The 24,102-nt window shown below is 37.4% G+C and overlaps 1 long non-coding RNA gene and 1 other non-coding gene across 3 annotated transcripts in view; both read right to left on the reverse strand.

Moving 5' to 3' along the window:
* Window positions 1–24,102, reverse strand: part of LOC126081498 (uncharacterized) — a 76,767-nt gene that overhangs the window by 32,452 nt on the left and 20,213 nt on the right. The gene's annotated exons all lie outside the window — the stretch shown is intronic.
* Window positions 22,356–22,462, reverse strand: LOC126082313 (U6 spliceosomal RNA). The gene has a single exon (XR_007518550.1). It is a non-coding gene; the product is annotated as a U6 spliceosomal RNA (small nuclear RNA).

The following is a 24,102-nucleotide window of genomic DNA, read 5'->3' on the forward strand; positions in this document are numbered from 1 at the left end:
TTTCAGAGCATCATATTGACCTGATGAACTTTCTAACATCCAGGAAATAATTTAAATAAAAAGAAAAAGCATCTGGCCCCATTAAATAAATTTACTACTCTTTCACCCTAAAAAATACATCATTAGTAAAAGGAAAACAAATTTGCCTCTCCCAATTTCACACAATATTTTCCAAAGAAAGATACTGCTAGATTAATTTATGTCACCAAGGTTATCATTCCAGTTAACACAAAGCTTAAATATTTATTAAGTAGCAAATTCTATTGTACTTCAAACTAAAGATACCAGTGTATATAAGTTAACAATCTGTCATGGACTGAATTGTGTCCCCCCAAAATGTGTATCAATTTGGCTGGGCCATGATTCCCAGTATTGTGTGGTTGTCCACCATTTTGCCATTGGATGTGATTTTCCTATGTGTTGTAAATCCTGCCTCTGTGATGTTAATGAGGGGGGATGGGCGGCAGTTGTGTTCATGGGCAAGACTCAACCTATGGGATTGGATTGTATGTGTTTGGATTGTATCTTTTGGGATATAAAGGAGAGGAGCAAGCAGAGAGATAGGGGACCTGGTTTAGAGTTTAAAATATGTTCTTAAATAAATATAATAATTTTGCTAATATGGAAAATTTATACTTTGTTTATAAAATTATTATAGCTCTCAATAAACAATATTATTTCAGATGCTGAAAATCTTAATGTTGGATATAAGCTTGAGCACTTTGGAATCTGATGCACCTTAATGATCATTATGATTATGAATTATATGATAATACATTGACCAGACTTCTCCAGGCAGTTAAAAGCACATTATTAAGGGGAAAAGGGGATAATAAAGGCAGACTTTTATACTGATATTTGTTGGTAAGATATAAAGAGCTAGCCACTGTACTATGAAAGTACAAAAATTTACCTCATGCCACCAAGAAAGCAGAGGTGGGAGCAGAGCGTATCCTTTGGACCTGGGGTTCCTGCATGGAGAAGCTCCTAGACCAGGGAAAGATTGATGAGAATGACCTTCCTCCAAAGCCAACAAAGAGAGAAAGTGTTCCCCTGGAACTAACATCCTGAATTTGGACTTTTAGCCTACTATACTGTGAGGAAATAAATTTCTTCCTGTTAAAGCCATCCACTTGTGGTTTTTCTGTTATAGCAGCATTAGATACCTAAGACACTATCATAGAAAAATTATTGCCAGCTAAAATTTTTATCATGAGGTATTTGAAGACTAAACTTTGAGCCAAAAAGTTACTATCTTTTGCAGACAATCTATATTTGGCACATTAGTTAGGAGAAGATCCAACAAAATAATTATTGGCTTTTATATATTTGAGATACTATTATTTTTGTATTTTCATAACACAATGGATAGCTCTTCATATCTGATAAATGTAATCTATCCTGTTCCCAGGAGAAAGAAAACACAATTTTAGTAAACAACATTGTCTGCCACTCTGGTCATCAAATATACATATGCACATTTTCCATGGATAGAACAAAATCATCCCCCTCTCCAAAGGAAACAGTCCAAAGTGACAAATTTCCCACCAGTTCCTTAGTCCAGTTAGAGAACTCAGATCTCTAAGTGAGTCCCTTTCCCTCAGGCCAGAGGTGACTGTGAGCTAAAAGAGAATCAATCTGTTCCCTCCACTCACTATATACATAGCCATACACAGACAAAGAACACACACACAATGGTAGACCAGGGGCAAAATAATGGTATTAAAACTCTCATTCTGGGACTTTTAAAGAGGGAATTGTATTCATAGGAATTATCTTGGTTATTATCTTCTGTGACCCAGACTCTGTCCTGTAGGCCACGTATGAAGTGGGTTTGGAGGCTGTGATGCTCTGGGGACTGTGAAGCATTCTTGCTTCACTTCCTGCAGGCAGTGGGCCCAAGGGTTATTTTACAGTCACACATTTCTTAAGGTCGGATTTATGGTTTCCATAGCAATATAATGTCCTTAAAAATCTAGTAAGGTAAATTCTAGGAGAAAAAAAATTCAAGTACCATTGAGCACATCTAACTTCACCTTTTCCTAGTAAAACCTTAATTTGTACATCAAGAAACCACCTACCTATACACTCTAACATTCTGGCTTTTTCTGACCTATTTTCCTAGAGTCTGCAGCCAGTGACTTAGTAGGCACTTGATCTGCCTTCATGTTGTTCTTTACCTGACATGAACACCCCTCTCCCTTCTTATTATTCACGTTAGGTCCAACATTCAAAGCAGGACTCAGATTCTACTTTCTTCTTGAAAATGTCTAATCACACCCTACTTGGCCCCACCCCAAATAACTATGACTCTTATAGTCTAAATCACAATACTTCAGAACTTAAATAATATGCTACGTTTTATTTTTCAAATTGAAGAATTTATTTTTCTTTCAAAACAAGCATTGTAATATAAACCCAAAAGCTAAAGCCATTGCCATTGAGTTGAATTTCAACTCACAGAAACCCTGTAGGACAGAGTAGAACTGCCCCATAGGATTTCCAAGGCTGGCACTGGTTTTTTTTTAATCTTTACAGAAGCAGACAGCCACATCTTTCTCCTACAGAGCGGATGGTGGGTTTGAACTCCTGACCTTTTGGTTAACAGCGAGCTGCTTAACCACTGCATCACCAGGGCTCCCACCCATAGATTAATTGAATCTTATTATTTAGAGGCTAATTAACTAGACTAGTACCTCCATATTTTCATTCCTGTTCACTTTCATCATTTATATTAGCCATTAACAGTTCCTCCAGACTGACCATGTGAAGGAAGCGGAGGTGAAATTTAAGCCAGGCAATTTGCTTCCTGTTGACAGATTTTGTAATATGATTGATGGGGGCAGAAGATAAAACTACCTGGTAAAATGAGGTTTTTTTGCATTATCTGTGTATTTCATATATCAATGCCAGTACTTCTCAAACTGGAGGTCAAGTCCCTAGAGGGAAGGGTTACAATATAATTTAAGGGATCTCATACATGGGAACTATTTGGAGGTGGAAATTGTGGGTTATACTGAGAGTTTGAGTCCCATTTTCTTCTTCAGGAGCCCTGGTGGCACAGTGGTCAAGAGCTCGGCTGCTAACCAAAAGGTCGGCAGTTCTAATCCACCAGCCACTCCTTGGAACCAGCAGTTCTGTTCTGTCCTATATGGTCACTATTTTCTTTCGTAATATGTCCTTCTTTCTGTGAGTAAATGGAAAACAAAATAATACATAGCTAGTAAGTGCTTCTTGGGCATTATACTCGAGAGAGCATTGTAAAGACAAGTGAATCAAACCTTCTCAAATGTTTACTTTTGAAATATTTATACTGCAAATACTATGTTGTAAAGATTTTATATTCTTTTACAGACAGCCGAAGATGAAAAACCCATTGCCGCTGAGCAGAACTGCCCCATTGGCTCCTCCCTCATAACTTGTTAAAGTTTGCTTTTCTGCAATAAAAGTATATAAAATCTTTATGCCATAGTATTTGTAATAAACATTTCAAAAGCAAACATGTGAGAAGGTTTGATTCACTTGTCTTTACGATGCTGTCTACAGTACCTTTTGTAACAGCAAAGAAGCACTTACCAGCTATGAATTGATCTGCTTTCCATTTACTCGCAGAAAGAAGATGAGCCTATTACGAAAGAAAATGAAAAACATGTGGAATAGATAGGCAACAAATAGTTAACTGATTATCTTGGAGAAGAAGAAATTGAAAAACGGAAACGAAAATGTTTTTTTTATAAAGATGTTTTGATTGAGCTCTTGATAAAGTATTAAATTCAGGATTAACCAGATTTCTCAGGATCTCTGTGGTTTTTCATATTTGATTTCAAGTCTAAATTATCCTATTGTGTCCCATCTTTCCATTTCATTTTACAGCCTCTTTTGTTATTTTATCAAAGGGCAAACTCTTTTATTTGTGGACCACAGAGGTTTTTATTACTACCTAAAACTGACTGCCTGGTTACACTCACGTTCAGAGTCAAGCGACCTGCCTGAACGCTGCGCTCATATAAAGGTTTTCAGTACATGAACATGGAGAATAATGAAAGACAAATTTGAATCACTTTCCTTATCAGGACATCCCCAAAAGAAGCACTAATTAATATGTTGACGTATATATAAATATATTCTGGTGTTCCATGGAAATGTTTCTGAAGTGCTTTGTCTCCCACATGCAACCTGAAAAAAGTTTTAAGAAAAAGAATTGTACTCTCTGCCACTTCCCTTGCTTGGTCTACAACTGTGTATAGTTATCTGTTTATTTTTTTTAAGCTAGTATCTTTGTTTAATAAATAGCCACCAAATACACAATTGAATGACTTTAGACAATCTGTTATGTGCGAAGATTTTAATATGCACAATAATATTTTTAAGAGTTTTTGGCTTGCTAGTGTGTATGTATGTGTTTTGCATGTGTGTTATACAATTTGGATTATTTAAGAGCATTTTAAATTTTTGTATATACACATAGGGGCAACTACCTAAATCCACGCTAGTATCCCCACAATGTGCTACATTCTCTTCTTTCGATTATCTGGGACGAGCAGAAAACCCAAGCAGAGCCAGTCATAATTCAACCAGTCTCTTAGTCCATGATTATTAATCCAGGCCATGTTAACAATAGTCCTTTCCAAAGATTTTTTTCAAATGAAGCTAGAAAAGGGAGGTTCCTGGTCTTCATTCTTGCAACACTGTCAGGATGTGTGAAAGACTCTGTTCAGATGATGAAAAGGTCAGGTGCAAACTGGAAGAAACTTTGCAAACACATATCTAAAAAAGAACTAGTATCTAGAATACATAATTCTCAAATATAAACAATAAAACAAAAATCCAATTTTAAAATGGGCAAAAGACATACAAACATATTTTACTGGAAAAGATACATGTTTGGCAAATAAGTACCTAAAATGAGTTCAATAACATTAACTAACAGAAATGCAAATTAAACTTACAATAATAGGTCACTAATGGGGAGCCCTGGTGGTGCAGTGGCTAAGAGCGCCACTGCTAACCAAAATGTCAGCAGTGCAAATCCATAAGCTGCTCCTCTGAAACCCTATGGGGCAGTTCTACTCTGTCCTATAGGGTCACTATAAGTCAGAATTGACTCAACAGCAATGGGTTTGGTTTTTTTGGTTTACAGACGTATCAGAATGGCCAAAATAAAAAATACCAAAAACAACAAATGCTGGTGAGGATGTGAAGAAATTGGATCACTCATAGATTGCGGGTGGAAATGTAAAATGGTCCACTCTCCCTGAAAATCAGTTTGGCTGTTTCTTAAAAATCTAAACATGCAACTACCGTATGACCCAGCAATTCCACTCCTGGCAATTCCACTCCTGGGCATTCATGCCACAGAAATGAAGAATCATGTTCACATAAAAATCTATCCACAATTATTTATAGCAGCTTGATTCATAATAGTCCAAAATGGAAGCAACCCAGATGTCCTTCATTGGGTAAATAGTTAAACACATTGTGGCATAGTCATACCATCGAATACCGTTCAGAAATAAAAAGGAATGAATCATTGATACGCACAAGAACCGGGATGAATCTCCAGATAATTTTTTTGTGTGAAAAATGCCAATCCTAAATGTTACATACTGCATAATTCCATTTATATATCATTTTTGAAATGGCAAAATTATATGAATGGAGAACAGATTAGTGGTTATGGAGAGTTAAGGAGAGGTGAGAGTGAAAGTGGATGTTGCTATAAAAGGTTAACATGAGGGATCCTTGTGATGATGGAACTGTTCTGCATCTTTACTGTATCAATGTCAATATCTTAGTTATTATATTGCAGTTTCACAAGATGTTAACACTGAAGGAAACTGGGTGAAGAGTATATGGGATCTCCCCATATTATTTCTTAAAATTGCATCTGAATCTATAATCATTTAAAAATAAATGTTTAATTGAAAAACTTTGAGAAAGTTTAGACACTAGAGCTTTTGAACAAATATATATTTATTAATGTTCAGAACTATGGAATTACAAAAGAAATAAGGAGTTCACAATAAATTAGGACTTCTGAATTAAAAAAAAAGTGACTAGCTAGAGGTGAATTGGGGTTAGAGAGAGGATGGTTACTATTTACTAAAAGCTCTTTTAAACTATTTTTAACCATATGCATACATTAAAAATAAATATTTTAAAGTGGATTTTCAATGCAACTAACTTTTTAAGTTTAGAAAACTGTGTTTATAAGCAACGAAATTTATATAAGCATTATCTTATTTAGTTAAGATAACTAAACCTGATTCTTTCAGTCCCAAAGGCTGAAGAGTGTGTGGTATAAACTGATGTCCTGGCTCTGTTGTTGCCTTGGGAATATTCAAGGTGTCCGAGGTCATGACATGATATTGCAGTAATGCAGATGCATTGTAATTTGAGATTTCATGCATGAAAAGATTCTTTCTACTAAAAACAATTCAACTAAATCCTTTTCTTTTTATTATCTTTGCCACCATCATCTTTCACAGTATCATCATAGCCATTGATGACTACGGATCCTGCCAAGAACACTGATTCAAAAAACTGGAATGCAGAGGGCAATAAACTCAAAGAGTCAGATTAGAGTCGGAGTAGCAGAAACATGAGAACATTCTTAGGTTCATCAAGCAAGCAAAATTAGAGCATACTGAGGGAAGACAATAGATAAAACTTCAGTATTGGGGGGGAAAAAAAACAGTTGCCATGGAGTCAATTCCGACTCATGGCAACTCCATCTGTGTCAGAGTAAAACTGTGCTCTACAGAGTTTCCAATGGCAAATTTCTCAGAAGTAGATCACCAGGCTTTTCTTCCAAGATGCCTCTGGGCGGACTCTAACCTCCAGCCTTTCAGTTAACAGTTGAGTGTGTTAACCATTTGCACCACCCAGGGACTCCACTTAAAAACTAACATTGACTAATGCAATATGATATCCTGAAACAGAAATTCAGTGCTGGAACAGAAAAGGAACTTTAGTAGAAAACTGGTCCGTAGATTTGTCAGTAGTAATATACTGCCATGGATTGAATTATGTCCCCCCAAAAATGTGTGTATCAACTTGGTTAGGCCATGATTCCCAGTATTGTACAGTTGCCCTCCATTTTGTGATTCTAATTTTATGTTGAGAGGATTAAGGTGGGATTGTAATACCACCCTTACTCAGGTCATCTCCCTGATCCAAGGTAAAGGGAGTTTCCCTGGGGTGTGGCCTGCACCTCTGTTTATCTCTCAAGAGATAAAAGGAAAGGGAAGCAAGCAAAGAGTTGGGAACCTCATACCACCAAGAAAGGAGCACCAGGAGCAGAGCACGTCCTTTGGACATGGGGTCCCTGCACCTGAGGCGCTCCTCAAGCAGGGGAAGATTGAGGACAAGGACCTTCTTCCAGAGCCAACAGAGAGAGAAAGCCTTCCCCTGGAGGCGACACCCTGAATTTGGACTTGTAACCTACTAGATGGTGAGAATATAAATTTCTCTTTGTTAAAGCCATCCACTTGTGGTATTTCTGTTATGGCAGCACTAGATGACTAAGACATATATCAAAGTTAATCTCTTATTTTGACAAATGTTACCGTGGTTATATGTTACCATTAAGGGAAAATGGGTGAAAGATATCTAGGAACTCTCTGCACTTTGTTCGTAACTTTTGTATAAATTCAATATTATCGCACAAGACAATGTTTATTAATAAAAAAAATTAAAATCAGAATCTTCTGTAGGAGAAGACAGATTGGGTAGTAAGGACTATGAAGTTTTCATTCTAGCAAAGGCTTATTGGTCTATTTCTATTTAGGCACAAGTCTAAGTAACCTTTCTTATTATCAAGCTACAATTTTGTATTAAAATGACAAAATAGCCAAGTAGTTTGAAAATGCAAAAGCAATGTGATGAGATAAATGTTAGTATGAAGACAAGAGTTTTTACAGGTTTAAGAAGTTGGTACACTCACAAATAGAAAGCAATCATGGACTAAGGGAATCTTGTATGGGGAGAAACAGTAGAATTTTTACTTTTATTTCACATTATATCTGAGGTTGAGTATGCTGAAAAATTCTAACAGCTACATTAAGAATAAATGGAGGGAAACACTAATCCCAAACATGCAACATTAACTAAACCCTGTATCAATGAGCCATTTGAATGTTATTTCTTAAATATATAAAGCTTTATATTGTAGCTTTCCTACATAAAAACGTAGTACATTCTATTTTTTCTTTCACGTTTACCTTAGTCATCAAGTGCTGCTATAATAGAAATACCACAAGTGGATGGCCTTAACGAAGAGAAATTTATTCTTTCACAGTCTAGTAGGCTACAAGTCCAAATTCAGGCTATCAGCTCCAGGGGAAGGCTTTCTCTGTTGGCTCTGGAGGAAGGACCTTGTCATCAACCTTCCCTGGTCAGATGGTTCTCAGGCACAGGGACCTGGGGTCCAAAGAACACGCTTTTCTCCAGATGCTGCTTTCTTGGTGGTATGAGGTCCCCCTGTCTCTCTGCTCTCTTCTCTCTTTTATATCTCAAAAGAGACTGGCTTAAGACACAATCTAACCTTGTAGATCTTAACAATGTAACTGCTGCTAACCCATCTCATTAACATCACAGTGACAGGATTTACAACACAAGGGAAAATCCCATCAGATGACAAAATGGTAGACAATCATACAATACTGGGAATCATGGCCTAGCCATATCTACTTTTTGGGGCCACAATTCAATCCATAACAATGCTCACGAAGCACCCCAGGTTTTCTCTTACACCTTCCTGTTCTAAAGAAATTGGAAGAAAAGGCAAGGTGGAAAAGCTAGTTATTTACTCAACATCAAAACAAGTATTTATGTGCTTTACGTGTGCAGTGAATTCCAAGCATTAATTTCTGCATCAAAGCATAGAGGATGTTTAATATAGAAAATCACTGGTACTCCAGCAAAATGAAACGCATTCAAATGTATTAAATATATTCAACAAATAACGATAAATATGCAAAATCATATTGCAAAACCTCAACATGATATACATACAGTTGTCCCATCTCAATGGGTCTAACTTATTGTGGTGTCTTTTTAAAAATGAACCACATAATGGAATTACATATTTCAATATGTACCACAATCTGCAAATAATCTCTACAGAACTAAAACGAACAAACCAAGAATTGTAGCAGAATACTATTTATCCTCTTTATTTGTTCATTATGTGTCCAGAATAAATCACAATTTTTTCATCTGTCTAATCTTTAATAAATATGATCTCTTATTCATGAAGTTTTACATATTTTATATTCATATTTTATATCCACCCTCAGGTTTTTTCCCATAGAGAGTACATAACACGCTGTCCCCCAATCACCAGTGCCACCCCCTGCTCATTAGCTCTCTGACCTCACCAGTCTACTCTCCTCTCTTTCACTCCATTCCAACCCCACAGACCTCCTGCTGTTACTTGGAAAAAAAACGGCAGGAACACTATCTCATTAGAGTCTGTGACTGCCTATTCCCAGGTGCTGAAATCCTCTACTCCCAGATATCACTTGGCTAACTCCCGCACCTCCTTCAGGTCTTCGCTCAAGTCTTAACTTTTTCAGTGAGGTTCATTCTGATCCTCCTGTTTAAATTACAACTCCCTATGTGGCAGAGTGGTTTAAAGCTATGGCTGCTAACCAAAAGGTTGGCAGTTTGAGTCTACCAGGCACTCTTTGGAAGCCACATAGGGCAGTTCTACTCGGTCCTATAGGGTCACAATGAGTTGGAATTGACTCCAAGGCAACGGGTTATACTCATGCTCCTGATTTTTTTATTCTGCTCTATTTTATTCTTTTTCTAAAGCATGATCATTTTCTAACACTTGTTTAGTATGTCTGGTGTGTTTCAGCACTAGAATACAAGCACTGCAAGGGCACAGATGCACCCAAGATACAGCCTACAGAGAACATGCTACAGTCTCCATTTCATGACTAGAATCTGCAAATCAAATAAAGTATTAACAAAGAAAACCTGTATCTTTCTAAAATGAAGCCCCTTTTCCACTTCTTTGTCAGGGCAAATCAGATTTAAAGTGATTTTCACTGGGGCAAATAGCAACAGAAAAATTACGATGGTTTATAATTTCTTGTTGGTTATCTGACTGCTGCTTCCATGGCTGTTGATTATGGATCCAAGTGAAATGAAATCCTTGACAACTTCAGTCTTTTCTCCGTTTATGATGATGTTGGTATCATGATAAGGAAGCAGCAGTCAAGAAATCAAAAGACGCATTGCATTGGGTAAATCTGCTGCAAAGGACCTCTTTAAAGCGTTAAAGAGCAAAGATGTCGCCTTGAAGACTAAGGTGCACCTGACGCAAGCCATGGTATTTTCAATCACATCATATGCATGTGAAAGCTGGACAATGAATAAGGAAGACCGAAGAAGAGTTGACGCCTTTGAATTGTGGTGTTGGCGAAGAATATTGAATATACCATGGACTGCCAAAAGAACAAACAAATCTGCCTTGGAAGAAGTGAGGCCAGAATGTTCCTTAGAAGCAGGGATGGTGAGACTGCCTCTTACATACTTTGGACGTGTTGTCTGGAGGGATCAGTCCCTGGAGAAGGACATCATGCTTAGCAGAATACAGGGTCAGCGGAAAAGAGGAAGACCCTTAACAAGGTGGATTGACACAGTGGCTGCACCAATGAGCTCAAGCATGGCAATGACTGTAAGGATGGGTCAGGACCGGGCAGTGTTTTGTTCTGTTGTGCACAGGGTTGCTATGAGTTGGAACTGACTTGGCGGCACCTAACAACAACAACGACGTGGGTTATCGGTAATACTATTTTGTACTGACAGTAATTAGATGGACTCCAAAGTCAGAAAGTCTGATTTCTAACTCCAAGCATGCTAACTAGCTGTGTAATCTTAGGGACATCACTAACCTCTCCATATCTTAGTATCCTCATCTGCATAATATAGACAATAATAGTATGCACTTCATAGAGTGGTTATGGCAATTAAAAGAGATATAATAACAACTACATATTTGCTAGTAGTTGTTTTTTTTGGTAGTGGTAGTCATAGTAGTAGTAGCAACAGCAGTAATAGTAGTAGCAGTAGTATTTCTTAACAATTACCCAGAGTCATTCAGTGTCTTTATGTATGGAACTATCTAATCAAGGCACAAGGTACTAAGAATTTTGCTTCACAGAAGAAATGTATACATAATAATGATAAAGGATGATATGAAATGTTTCTCAATTACAGTGGAATGCTTCATAAAATAAATTTTAGCTGATTCTCTTATGCTATTTTGTACTTAGCTCCAGGTGAAAGGTTATAATTAATATATATTATATACTGCATTCATTTACAGTATTATGTAATTTAGTCTATCTCTTTCACTCTAAATGTTGTTATCCTTGCCCTAATATTAGTAATAAGATGTGTTTCTACTGCATATTCAGGGTAAAACAGAATTGCAGGGTGTACAATGTGAATACTGCAAGGTGTACAAGAATACAGAGAGTCTATTTTATCCCCCCAAAAACAGTCAAAAATGACAGCGTTGTTCTTCAGGATATATCTTGAAATGTTCTTTTTGATAATGAATGCAACGTTGTTCTCTTTAAATTGTCATTCCTGGCACAGTAGACCATATCATTTTTCCATTCAAAATGGTGAATACCAGTCCATTTTAGCTCACTAAATCTTCAAGCATTTCATTTTTGACAACTCCCAATTTTCCTAGATTCATACTTCTCACATTCCATGTTCTGATTATTAATAGAAGCTCGTGGCCATTTCTTTTTATTTTGAGTCATGCCACATCAGCAAATGAAGGTCCCGAAAGCTTTACTCCATCCACATCATTAAGGTTAACTCTGCTTTGAGGAGGCAGGTCTTCGCCAGTTGTGTTTTGAGTGCCTTCCGACCTGAGGGGCTCATCTTTTGGCACTATATCAGACAATGTTCCACTGTTATTCATAAGATTTTCACTGGCCAATTTTTTTGAAAAGTAGGTCATCAGGTCCTTTTTTGTAATCTTAGTCTGGAAGCTCCACTGAAACGAGTCTACTATGGGTGACCCTGCTGGTATTTAAAATACCAGTGGCAACGCTTCCAGCAACATTTAAGCCACAACAGTATGACAAACTGACAGATGAGTGGTGGATTTGTCTATTACAGGACATTAAAGCAACTGTGGCTTGCAAAAACATGTTGATTGCTCCCAAGGAAATGAGGAAGTAAGTTGATATGATATGGATGAAGGACTAGAGGAAGCAAATCAAGAAGAAAGTCAAGCTCAAGGGGACAAAAAGAACACTAATCAATGATCAGGAGTGGAAACTTGGAAACAAGGATCCATGTAAATTGGCCACAAAGGGAAGCACAAAAGGATGTGGTTAAGTGCGTGGGTTACGGGTCACATTCGTTGTATCATTTAGCAGTTGTGTGATCTTGAACATGTTTTGTCATGAATTAAAAAAATAAATAATAATATGACCTTTGTCATTAGTTTACTACAGGAATCAGGCGAGACGACCTCATTAAAGTTTTAGCACAATATTTGAGCACCACATCCTAAGCATCCAATGTTAGTGCTGTTATGTGCCGTAGAGTTGGTTCCAACTTAACAGTGACCCATGTACAACAGAATGAAACACTTGCCCAGTCCTGCACTATCCTCACAATCGTTGCTATGTTTGAGCCCATTGTTGTAACCACTATGTCAATCCATCTCTAGACAATACTAGACAACAATTAATAGTGATAGACATGGTATGGCAAGTAAGAACTTACCCACTAAGAAATATTTTCTGCACTTTTTAAAAAAAAAAATCTTATTAATGGGGATATTCTTCCTATATAGCAATTCAAACAAAATGTCTACTAATTCCATATGGTTACTAATTATGTTTTCATCTAGAACCAATGCTCTAAAAACATTAATATTTTGACAACTCTAAAATTTTTATCTCCAGCCCTGATGTCTCTTCTGGAATGTATACTCAACTGCCTACTCAGTTTATCCACTTAGATGTCTACAGACCTTAAGGTGGGCCGCATGACCCCCACAGCCTTGTTGTCAAGCCCTTGTAGAATCCCCTCCCCTTGAGTGTGGACAAATCTGTGATCTGATTGTGGTAAAGATAATGCGATATCACTCCTCTGATTATTTACATTATATAAGACTCCATCTTACTAGCAGACTTCTTCTAGAGTCTTCTTCTTCCTGTTGGTTTTAAAAAAGCAAGTTTATATAAGCCCTAAAGCTGCAACATGAGTGAGCTTAGAAACAGATACTTCTCCAGTCATGCTTCCAGATGAGAACTCAGCTGATGGGCATCTTGCAAGCTTGCAGAATACTCAGCTAAGTAGTCACCCAGACTCTGTTGTTATTGTTGTGTGTGGTTGAGAAGATTCCGAGTCATAGCGACCATATAGGACAGAGTAGAACTGTCCCATAGGATTTCCAAGGCTATAATCTTTATAGTGGAGCCCTGGTTACACAGTAGTTAAGAGCTCTGCTGCTACCCAAAAGGTCAGCAGTTGGAATCCACCAGCTGCTCCTTGGAAATCCTGTGGGGCAGTTCTACTCTGTCCTACAGGGTTGCTATAAGTCAGAATTGAATCGATAGCGAGGGTTTTTTTGGGGGGTTTGTTTTTTGTTTTTTTAATCTTTACAGGAAATCACCAGGTCTTTTCTCCCATGAAGCAGCTGGCAGGTTTAAACTGCTAACCTTTCAGTTAGCAGCCAAGCACTTAACCATTGAGCTACCAGGGCTCCTTACCCAGACTCTAAACCCCAAAGAAATCGTGACATAATGAATTTGTATTGTTTTAAGCCATTAAATTCGTGGTAATTTGTTATGCAGCATAGAGCACAAACATAGGGCTCTAATAGGCATCTTCTCACAAATTCATCATGTACAGTATACACTATTGATTCCTCTGCCACTCAAATTCACATCTCTTGCAGTGTTCCTTATCTAAGCTAATGGCCCCACCATTCACCTATATGATCAAGTCAAACATTTGGAGTCATTCTTGATGCCTTTGTTCTTCTCAGACTCAAAAATCCTATTAGCTTTTCTTTCACATTATACCGAGAATATACTACTTCTTACCATCATTTGGACCCAACCACTGTGAATACTTGCCTGGGCTTCTGTAAGGCCCTCTTTGCTTCGACTCTTGACAGTCTAAAGTCTACTGTTCACACAACAGCCAAAGAATATCCATTAACAGATAAATCATTTATTAATTTCCTGTTCTCAATCCTTCCGAAGGATTCCTGTGACACTCAGAACAAAGTCCCAAGGCTTTACACGGTTTGGGGCTCCAAATTATCTGACGTCTGGTTCTCTTACCTCATATCCTATCTTTCCTCCCTTCATACATTTTTCTCCAGCTACACTGATCTCCTTGCCGATTTTTGAATACAACTTTTATTTGCTGTCTTTTTGGTCTGGAATTTTTCCTTAAATAAACTTACTTTCTCTCTTTATTCCAATTTCTGCTCACAAGCTATTTCCTCATTAAAAACCAAACCAACCCATTGCCATCAAGTTGATTCCAACCCATACCAGCCCTACAGAACGGAGTAGAACTGCCCCCTTGGGTTTCCGAGTTGCTGCTTGTGGATTCAAACTGCCGATGTTTTGGTTAGCAGCCAAGCTCTTAACCACTTCACCACCAGGTCTCCAAGCTATTTCCTCATAGAGGCTTTTTATGATTAATCTACCTAAAGTAAAAAACTGCAAGATTCCCATTTCACTTATCTTGCTTTGTTTTTTGTTTGGTTTTGCTTTTTCATAGCACTTATTAAAATCATCATCGTTATTATATATTTATCCGTTATTATATATTTGTTTATCCATTTATATGATCCTCTCCATAGAATATAAGCTACATAACAGTAGGTAATTTGTTAGTTGTATTAATTTCTATCTCCTGGAACAGAGTAAGCACAAAGTAAGCAGTTGATCAGTTTGACATAAAATTGCAGTTGGAACCCTTCCAGAATAAACATGCTGCCACAGTGCTTTTAGAAGTTCAAGTCATCACAGAGAGTAACATAAAAGTACATTTTAAACTTTTATCAAATGTTGTATGCTAATCATGAGACTATGTTCAATCTTCATCTTTTTATATTGTTTTGAGAAATTTTTTTAAATGAATTATCCTCAGAGTTATAAAATAATAAGTAAACCCAAACTGCAACTCTTGACTTCTCTTAGCAATCACCTTCTGCTCTCTACTATATACTTAAGGGAAGAAATAAAAATAGTGTGTTGGAAAAGTAAAATAACTTATTCCCCAAGTATGTTAACGTAAGTGTTAATGTTAGGTCTGTAATGTTATTTGTCAGAGGCCAGAGACTCTGTTCACAGCAGATCTCCTTGGGGTGACTCAATCCATCACACTGCCATTGTTTGACAGTCACAGACAAGAAGAAATACCTAGAAACTACAAATGAATTTTCTCACTAATAATTCATAGCAATTTGCAGGACATCATATTTGGCAGATTTTACTCACACAATTGCACATGTTACAGTAAAAGGAAGCTACTTTTTATGCTATTCATTTTTTATACAATATGGTATTTTGCTAACAGAGTAACGGGCTAATGAATTGAACCAAACAATTCTCTCTCATGTCTGAGTTGGTGCTTTGCTGCTGGAGGAGTGAGTAGGTTAAATGATTGATAACAGAATCCACAACCTTTCACCTCCAAGTCACCAGTTTGAACCCAACCTAGTTGAGCAACAAGGGACATTTGTTTCCACAGTCAGCTTGTCAGGGCTTGCATGAAATGAATGGGTAGTCTCTATTTGCTTACTGGACCTGAAATGATGGTTACTGGCAGTGAGAAACACAGTTTGCTGTAAGCAAAAGCCTGTATTATTGTTATATTAATGTTGTTTTTTTCAAGGCCCTAAAGTTAATCAAAGACAATAAATATGTGATATTGGTTGGTATTCAATTTCTGACTAAAATTTTACCTTCTGAGGCAAATTTATATTCAGTGTTTTCAATGTTCTCAATGCTAAATTACTATCTTAGATTTTTAATAATTGTCATAAATTAAATGTAGTATAGTAGCAAACCAAATATGCATCTAATCCAAGGTTTTTGCCTTGGATTTATTTTCATTTCTAAGAAGTTGGGTGTTACATTTTGGAAATTTTAAATAGCTTTCAAAATATTTTAAGGTTAATGTTTAATCAGTTTAAAAGTAAACTCTTAGGTGGATATTTTTTGAAAATGTTTCAAGATAAGGAAAATTACATCTCCCTCTATTAGAATGCTATGAGATCCACTGGGTGCGTTTGTCAGAAGTGAGTCAGGGTTGCTGGTGTTTTCGTATTTCCTAAAAACTATCAAAATATATGTAATGGAAGAAAAAAATTCTTTTCACAGATAATTTAAAAATGGATGTTATTTATAACAGCCCCCTTTGTTTGTAATATACAGAGTCTCCACACAGTATAATGGCTGAGGCTGTCATTAAAGCTGTTCACATATATTCCGTTTCTCTTTCCTGGCACAGGGTAGGGTATTATACTTCTCCGTCCTTGTTGAACTTCAGTGTAAACATGTAACTTGCTTTGTCTGATAAAGTGTGAGTGGAGAGTCCCTGTGTGGTGCAAATGGTTAACATGATAGGCTGCTAACTGAAAGGATGGAGGTTCCAGTCCACCCAGAGGTGCCTGGAAAGAAAGGCCTGGTGATCTATTTCTGAAAATACATCAGCCACTGAAAACCCCATGGAACACAGTTCTACTCTGACACATGTGGAATTGCAATAATTCGGAATCAACTAGATGGCCTTGGTTGGTCAGAAATGAAATGTGTCACCCTCCTTCTTGTTGCCATGATCACGGAAGCACGAATCGACCTGGGTCCCCAAGTAATTACTTTGTTCAGATTCCGCCTGCCAACTTGCATGGAACATGTACCATGAGTAAGAAATAACTGTCTCTACATTAAGCACTTGAAATTTAGGGGTAGTTGATTACTAGGGCACAATCTAGCTTATCCTGACTGATGCAAAGCTATTTCACGGATTTGAAAACCAAATCAAACCTGTTGCCATCAAGTTGATTCCAGTTCATAGCAACCTTATAGAACAGAGTAGAATTGCCCCACAGGGCTTCTAAGGAGTGGCTGGTGGGTTCAAACTGCTGACCCTTTGGTTAGCAGCTGTAGCTCTTAACTGCTACGCCACCAGGACTCCCATGGACTTGAAGTGGTATCAAATTTTGTCTTGAGGATGCAAATGTAGAGATGCCTGAGAAGAGCTAAAATATATAGCATATGAAAGAAGAGAGTTGAAGCACAGGGTGGGAGAATTAGAGAGAGATCTATGCACAGGAAATTATAAAAATTATCAGGAGGGAGGGGAAATAGAGAGGAGATCTTTGTTGTCAGGCAACTGAGGAGAAAGACTTGGTAAAAAATTTCTCAGGGAGGTTCTGGGAGGAGTAAAAATATTTTGTGGTATATAGTATATGACCTATACCCCTAAAAAGCCTCCTTCTCTAAACAGTCTTTGGTAAAATCTTTTTTGCTCACTGCTTCTCTGTGGAATGTATTTTTGGGGGAGAACAAAAAAAAAACTGTCAAGGCTACCACAGGGAGAAATCAGAAGCTGCCCATGAGAAGTGATCAAAACAATCTCTTACTCAAAAACTAAACCAAAGGTATATTTTATATGGTTAGAAAATCTCCAACTTGAGGTAAATAGTATTTAGGTAGTCATAAACATTACAACCATAAATAATGACTCAATCAAAAACTGGAATAGGAAAAGTGTGTGATAGAGGGGGAGAAACCAAAGAAGAGAAAGAAAACCTTATCCTCATAGTCCACTGAAGAAATTCTGTAGATAATATCTGTAACTGCAATTCAGGAAATATCAGTACAGGCATGTTATTTAGAAATAATAGACTGGGTATTCACTAATTAGATAGTAGATAAGAACAACTTTAGGTGACAGGAAAGACAACACACAATACAGGCAAGGTCAGCACAAATGGACTAAACCAAAAGCAGTTTTCTGAATAAACTGCATGCTTTGAAGTCCAGCGTAGCAGGGGCAGGGGTTTGGAGACCATGATTTCAGAGGATACCTAAGTCAATTGGCATAATAAAATCTATTAGGAAAACATTCTGCATCCCACTTTGGAGAGTGGCGTCTAGGGTCTTAAACGGTAGCAAGCAGCCATCTAAGATGCATCAATTGGTCTCAACCCACCTGGATCAAAGGAGAATGAAAAACACCAAAGACACAAAGTAATTACCAGCCCAAGAGACAGAAAGAGCCACATAAACCAGAGGCTATATCAGCCTGAGACCAGAAGAACTAGATGGTGCCCAGCTACAACCGATGACTGCCCTGACAGAGAACCCCTGAGGGAGCACGAGAGCAGTGGGATGCAGACCCCAATTCTCATGAAAAGACCAGATTTAATGGTCTGACTGAGACTAGAAGGATGCTGGTAGTCATGGCCCCCAGGCCTTCTGTTGGCCCAGGACAGAAACCATTCCCAAAGCCAACTCTTGAGACATGGATTGGACTGGACAGTGGGTTGGAGAGGGATGCTGGTGAGGAGTGAGCTTCTTGGATCAGGTGGACACTTGAGACTATGTTGGCATCTCCTGCCTGGAGGGGTGATGAGGGGGTAGAGGGGGTTAGAAGCTAGTTAAATGGACACGAAAAGAGAGTGGAGGGAGGGAGCGGGCTGTCTCATTAGTTGGAGAGCAATTGGGAATGTATAGCAAGGTGTATATAAGTTTTTGTGTGAGGGACTGACTTGATTTGTAAACTTTCACTTAAAGCACAAGAAAAATTTTAAAAAAAAAGAAATAACAGACTAAAGTACTGCAAGAATCAATTAAATGTGGCATCTCTGGGTAAAGGGACTTAGGAGTGTGGGGGGGGTAAGAAGAATACTGAAATATCATCCAATCCTTCAAAAATGTATATTTATTATTCGACAAAAATTTGAGGTACAAGTAAAAACTAAAGAAACAAAAATATATTCACGGTTTCTGATTTTTTAATCTAAATTTTTGTTTTGATGTCTCTAAAGTTTTAAAACAATTTTTAGTATTATTGTGATTGTCATAGAAAATGTGTTCACTTTACAAAACTTAGAAAAACAGAGAAAATTATTGTTCTAACTTGGTTACATTTCCCTAACCATTCTCCAGAGTTGTTCCATCTCAAACGGGTAATGATGATCTCAGATAAAAGGAGGAACCTCTCAACTAGACGTCAGTGGTTTATGTGTGTACTGAGACTTTTTCCAACTCAGTATCCACAAGACATAACATAGTGCTAGCTCAATAAATAATTACGGATTGAAAATCTCCGATTAACAATTGACAACTGAATGTGAGAGGAGAGTCAATGCAGATTACTAGAGCACAAAGAAATGCATAATATTCAAAAAAGACTTGAAATGATCAAGAAATCATTAACTGAATGTTATTGTGAGAGATACAAGAAACCTCAGAAAGTCTATTTTATTGAAGTCTTTTAGGTCAACTATTCAAGTAAAGAATATTAGGAAGAAAACACAATGATAGTCCTTCCCTTTTATCTCCTTTTCCTTTCTTCCTGCCTCCCTCCCTCCCTCCCTCCCTTCCTTTCAAGGGAAAGTAATTCTTAGTAAGTAAAAGGCTTCTTCTCAGGAAACAGTTGTTTCAGGCTCAGGATTCAGCATGGAATCAATCTTAGCTGAGGAACAGGGGGAGGGAAACAGGATTTACCAGCCACCGTTTTGATGATTGTGACCTCCAGGGCTTACCACTCTTGTTGATGCTGTTTTTTGACTTTTCTAATATTTCCCACTAAATCGATTATTGCCTTTAGAAGTAATTTCATGGCTTTTGGAGTACTATAGCTTTATCTTTCTAACCTTCATGGTGCTGTGAAAGATTGGCCTCATTTCTTGTTAATTCTGGTTCTTCTTTGAAGTTATTCTTTCACTCTCCAAGGGAATCATCAGGTATAGTTTTATTAGTCTTACATGTCATGCCACCATTGGGGAATTTATACTGACTAATTCATCTTTCCTGACAATTGCCAAAATAAGTGGTAGCCAGAGCACTTATTTCTGGGAGCTTATTTTATTGCTTGCCACCTTTCACGCAGTAAGCAGTCATAACTACCAAACAAAGGGCTTCCTATTTCCAATATTCTATCTACTGGGCAGTTTTAAATCATTTCCGTTGCACAACTTTTTAAAAAATAGTTTAACCCTATTTTTTTTTAACTAATATACTCATTTCTTCTGTATGTGGCAGCAAAGGGTAATGGAAAAAAAAAAAAATTCACTAGCATTAGGGTCTAGATACTGGTGCCAGCTCTGCAAATGGCTAACGTTCTCAAAGCCTTAGTTTTCTCATAAGTAAAATGTAGGAATGGACCACGAAAGTTGGCTCAAGTTTTAAGAAATTGTATTTCCAATAAGAAATAATATCTCCTAACGGTCAAATCTTTAACCACCAACACGTTCACCCCAAAAAACATTTTACCTTCCATTCAATTAAATGTATTTAGGAGATAATGTCCAAATGTCTGTAAATTTTTTTAAAAGATACAGGTTATTATGAAATGTCTTTTATATATATATATAATTAACAGTATACTAACAGATGTCAGAATCATAAAAGTTTACAAAGTTTGAGACAAAATCTTAAATTCGTAGAGTAGCAGGTACTTTTGATTTTTTCCTCCAAAATCCAGCTTGAATCTACCCTGTAGCCTCCACATAGCCTGTGAACATCTTAGCACACTTCTTAACTCAAAAACCCAAAACCAAAATTCTACGTAGTTGATCACCCCGGCTACATCCGATAAATTCTCCTCAGTAACCAAGGGTGGCCTTAAGAAGTATGTTAGATCACTTCTGATCAAAATTATTTTGATTACTGTCTCTGTGTCAAACCCAGAGCAATTAAAAAATAAATATAGCCAAATGTCTTAGGGTTCCCTAGAGAAGCAGAACCAATTAAAAAAAAAAAAAAAAAGAGAGAGAGTGTGAGAAAGAGAGATTAGTTTACTTTAAGGAATTGGTTCACCTGATTGTGAGGAGCTGGCAGGCAACGGGTTGGGTTGGGTTTGGTTTATAGCAAGTCCAAAAGTTGTAGTTCAGGCAACAGGATGGAGCCTCCTGCAGGCTTGGGTCCCCAAATCCACAGGTGAAGTGACAGCAGGAATGAAGAGTAAGCTTGTTCTGGCAAAATAGATATTTATAGTCTGGAGGCAGAACACATCCTAGGGAAATTCCCTTTTAGCTCTTGAGTTCAACTGATTGATTGTGGCTCATCAACATTACGGAAAGTGATTTCTTTTACTTGAGGCCAACTGACTTAATCACATGTAACTATTTTATAACAGCAACAAGACTAGCTTTTACCAAACACCTGGGCACTACAGCCTAGTAAACTAACGTGTAAAATTAACCATCACACCAAAGAAAACTAATGGACACAGCTGGTCTTAAAATCAAAATAAATATATTCAAGGATCAAAATTAAAAGATTTCTGAATTGAGTAGCCAAATCACTTCTTCCCATGCTTCCCAAAACAATTCAGAAACACAAATAAAACCACACAAGGGTCATGTCCTCAGAGTATTTAGAAAGCACAGAATGCCCAAACTTTAAAAAACCTATGCGTAAAAATAAGAAAAATCATCAAATCCTAGCAAGTGATTTCTCATACTGTCACAAGCTTTTGCAGTGAGCAAGGTCAATCTGAGAAAACAAACAAGAGTGCCTGGAAAAGAGAACAGAGTTAGCTGTCATCCTAACATGGCTATACAACTGTCAGAAAGAAAATAGCCAAAGAAAGAAAAATCAAACCCACTGCCGTCGAGTCAATTCCAACTCATAACAACTCAACAGGACAGAGCAGAACTTCCCTATAGGGTTTTCAAGGAGCAGTTGGTGAATTAGAACTGCCAACCTTTTGGTTGGCAGTGAGACTCTTAACCACTGGGCCACCAGGGTTACAGAAAGAAAATTAAAAAAGAAAAAAAAGCAAACCCATTGCTGTCGAGTTGATTCTGACTCATAGAGACTTTATAGAACAGAGTAGAACTGCCCCATAGATTTTCCAAGGAGTGCCTGGTGGATCCAAACTGTCGACCTTTTGGTTAGGAGCTGTAGCACTTAGCCACTACACCACCAGGGTTTCCACCCTCAAACTGAAAATACTGAAAAAGCATCCTGGAAAATTCAACCAGAATATCAGAGAGGCTCGAGACAGAAAGCAGACTTTGAGAAATAAATCTAACTGTATTGCATATATATAACAATCTTACTAAAAGGAGCTGACTGATGTAATTTTGGAAAACAATGGTTTTTTAAAATATGGAATGCTTCATGAACTTGCATGTCATCCACGTGCAGGGGCCATGTTAAGCTTCTCTGTATCGCTCCAATTTTAGTATATGTGCTGAGGAAGTGAGCACAGGAAAACAATGTTTTGACTGGGTATTGTAAGGTTAAAGATAAAAAGAACTGTTCACAAACACTGTACTCTAGTTGATAACATTATTTCTCACAGGAATACAGAAAAGCAATTTGAAACTATACGTATATTAGAGGAACCCTGGTGGTGTAGTGGTTAAGTGCTATGGCTGCTAACTAAAGGGCTAGTAGTTCAAATCCGCCAGGCGCTCCTTGGAAACTCTGTGGGGCAGTTCTACTCTGTCCTTTAGGGTCGCTATGAGTCCAAATTGACTTGACGGCACTGGGTTTGGTCTTTTTTGGTTTATGGGTATTAGGGTAGAAAAACAAGTAAATATATTTTTGTATTACTATTCTACAATACAAACTTGTGTAACAAATTACCACAAATTTAGCAGCCTGAAATGATTCCTATTTATTATCTCACAGTTCTGTAGGTTCAAAGTATGGGTGGGCTGGACTAGGACCTCTGGCTGGGATTTCATAAGACCAGAATCAGAGTGTCAGCTAGCCCAGGGTCTCGTCTAGAAACTTTGGGAAAGAAAATACTTCCAGGCTTTTTTAAGTTGTTTCCAGAATTCAGTTCCTTGGGGTTCCTATCTTCTTGCTGGCTGATGTCCAGGGGTCACTCTCAGCTTCTAGAGGCCACCCTCAGGTCCCTCCACATACTCTCTGCCATCTCAGAAATGGGGAAGCTCTCTTGGGTAGAGTCTCTTTCATGTTTTGAAACTCTCTGACGTAGCCTTCGAGACTGGGTAGAGAAAACTCTCTGCTTTTAAAGGGCTCAAGTGGTTAAGTTAGGCCATCCTGCATAATGTTCCTATGGTAAGGTCAACTGATTGGTAAACTTAATTTCATCTGCAAAATCCCTCAACCATGTAATGTAATATAATCACGGGAGTAATACCAGAGGTAAATATCTGAGGGGCCATCTTAGAATTCTGCCTACCACAATTTGAGATAATGAGAGTCCGGTTTCTCAATGCTACAAAAAGAAGTTACAAATAAGCAAATGGGAAAGGATAGAATAAATCCTCTGATACTGTAATGGAGTTGCAGATATCAGTATGCACTCATATGTATATAAATATACAGAGAAGTAGATATACAAATATATATATGCATATATTTATAAAATATATGTAGATATTCTAACCCATGTATACATAGATGTTAATGTCTGTATCCATCTCTGTGTATGTGTATACACACACACATATGTGTGTGCATATATATATATATATAAAATCAGACACAATAATAATTGCTGCAGACATGAAATGCTGCTGAATGTTAAAATTCATTGGCATAATTCTAAGGAGAAACAGAATAGCTGCATAAGCCCAAAGTATCTTTCCTCAAATAAATATTAATTATTATGATTTTAACATATGTATACAAAATTTTTGATACTCCTCCCTCCAGTAGGTGAGTTTAACTTTCCCCCTCTTGAGTATGGTTTGGATTTAATGACTCACTTCCAAAGAACAGAAAATGTAAAGGGAAAAATAGTAGCCTCACAATGCAGAAATCTAGCAGACACAACCTTAATCAAGTGATCAAGGTTAAGATAACCAGTGATAATGCATGTTGGTATTATTACCCCCTCATAGGATGTGATGAGAATACTTCTGGAGTATTC

Source organism: Elephas maximus, chromosome 8 (assembly GCF_024166365.1).
Source record: "Elephas maximus indicus isolate mEleMax1 chromosome 8, mEleMax1 primary haplotype, whole genome shotgun sequence".
Classification (NCBI taxonomy): domain Eukaryota; kingdom Metazoa; phylum Chordata; class Mammalia; order Proboscidea; family Elephantidae; genus Elephas; species Elephas maximus.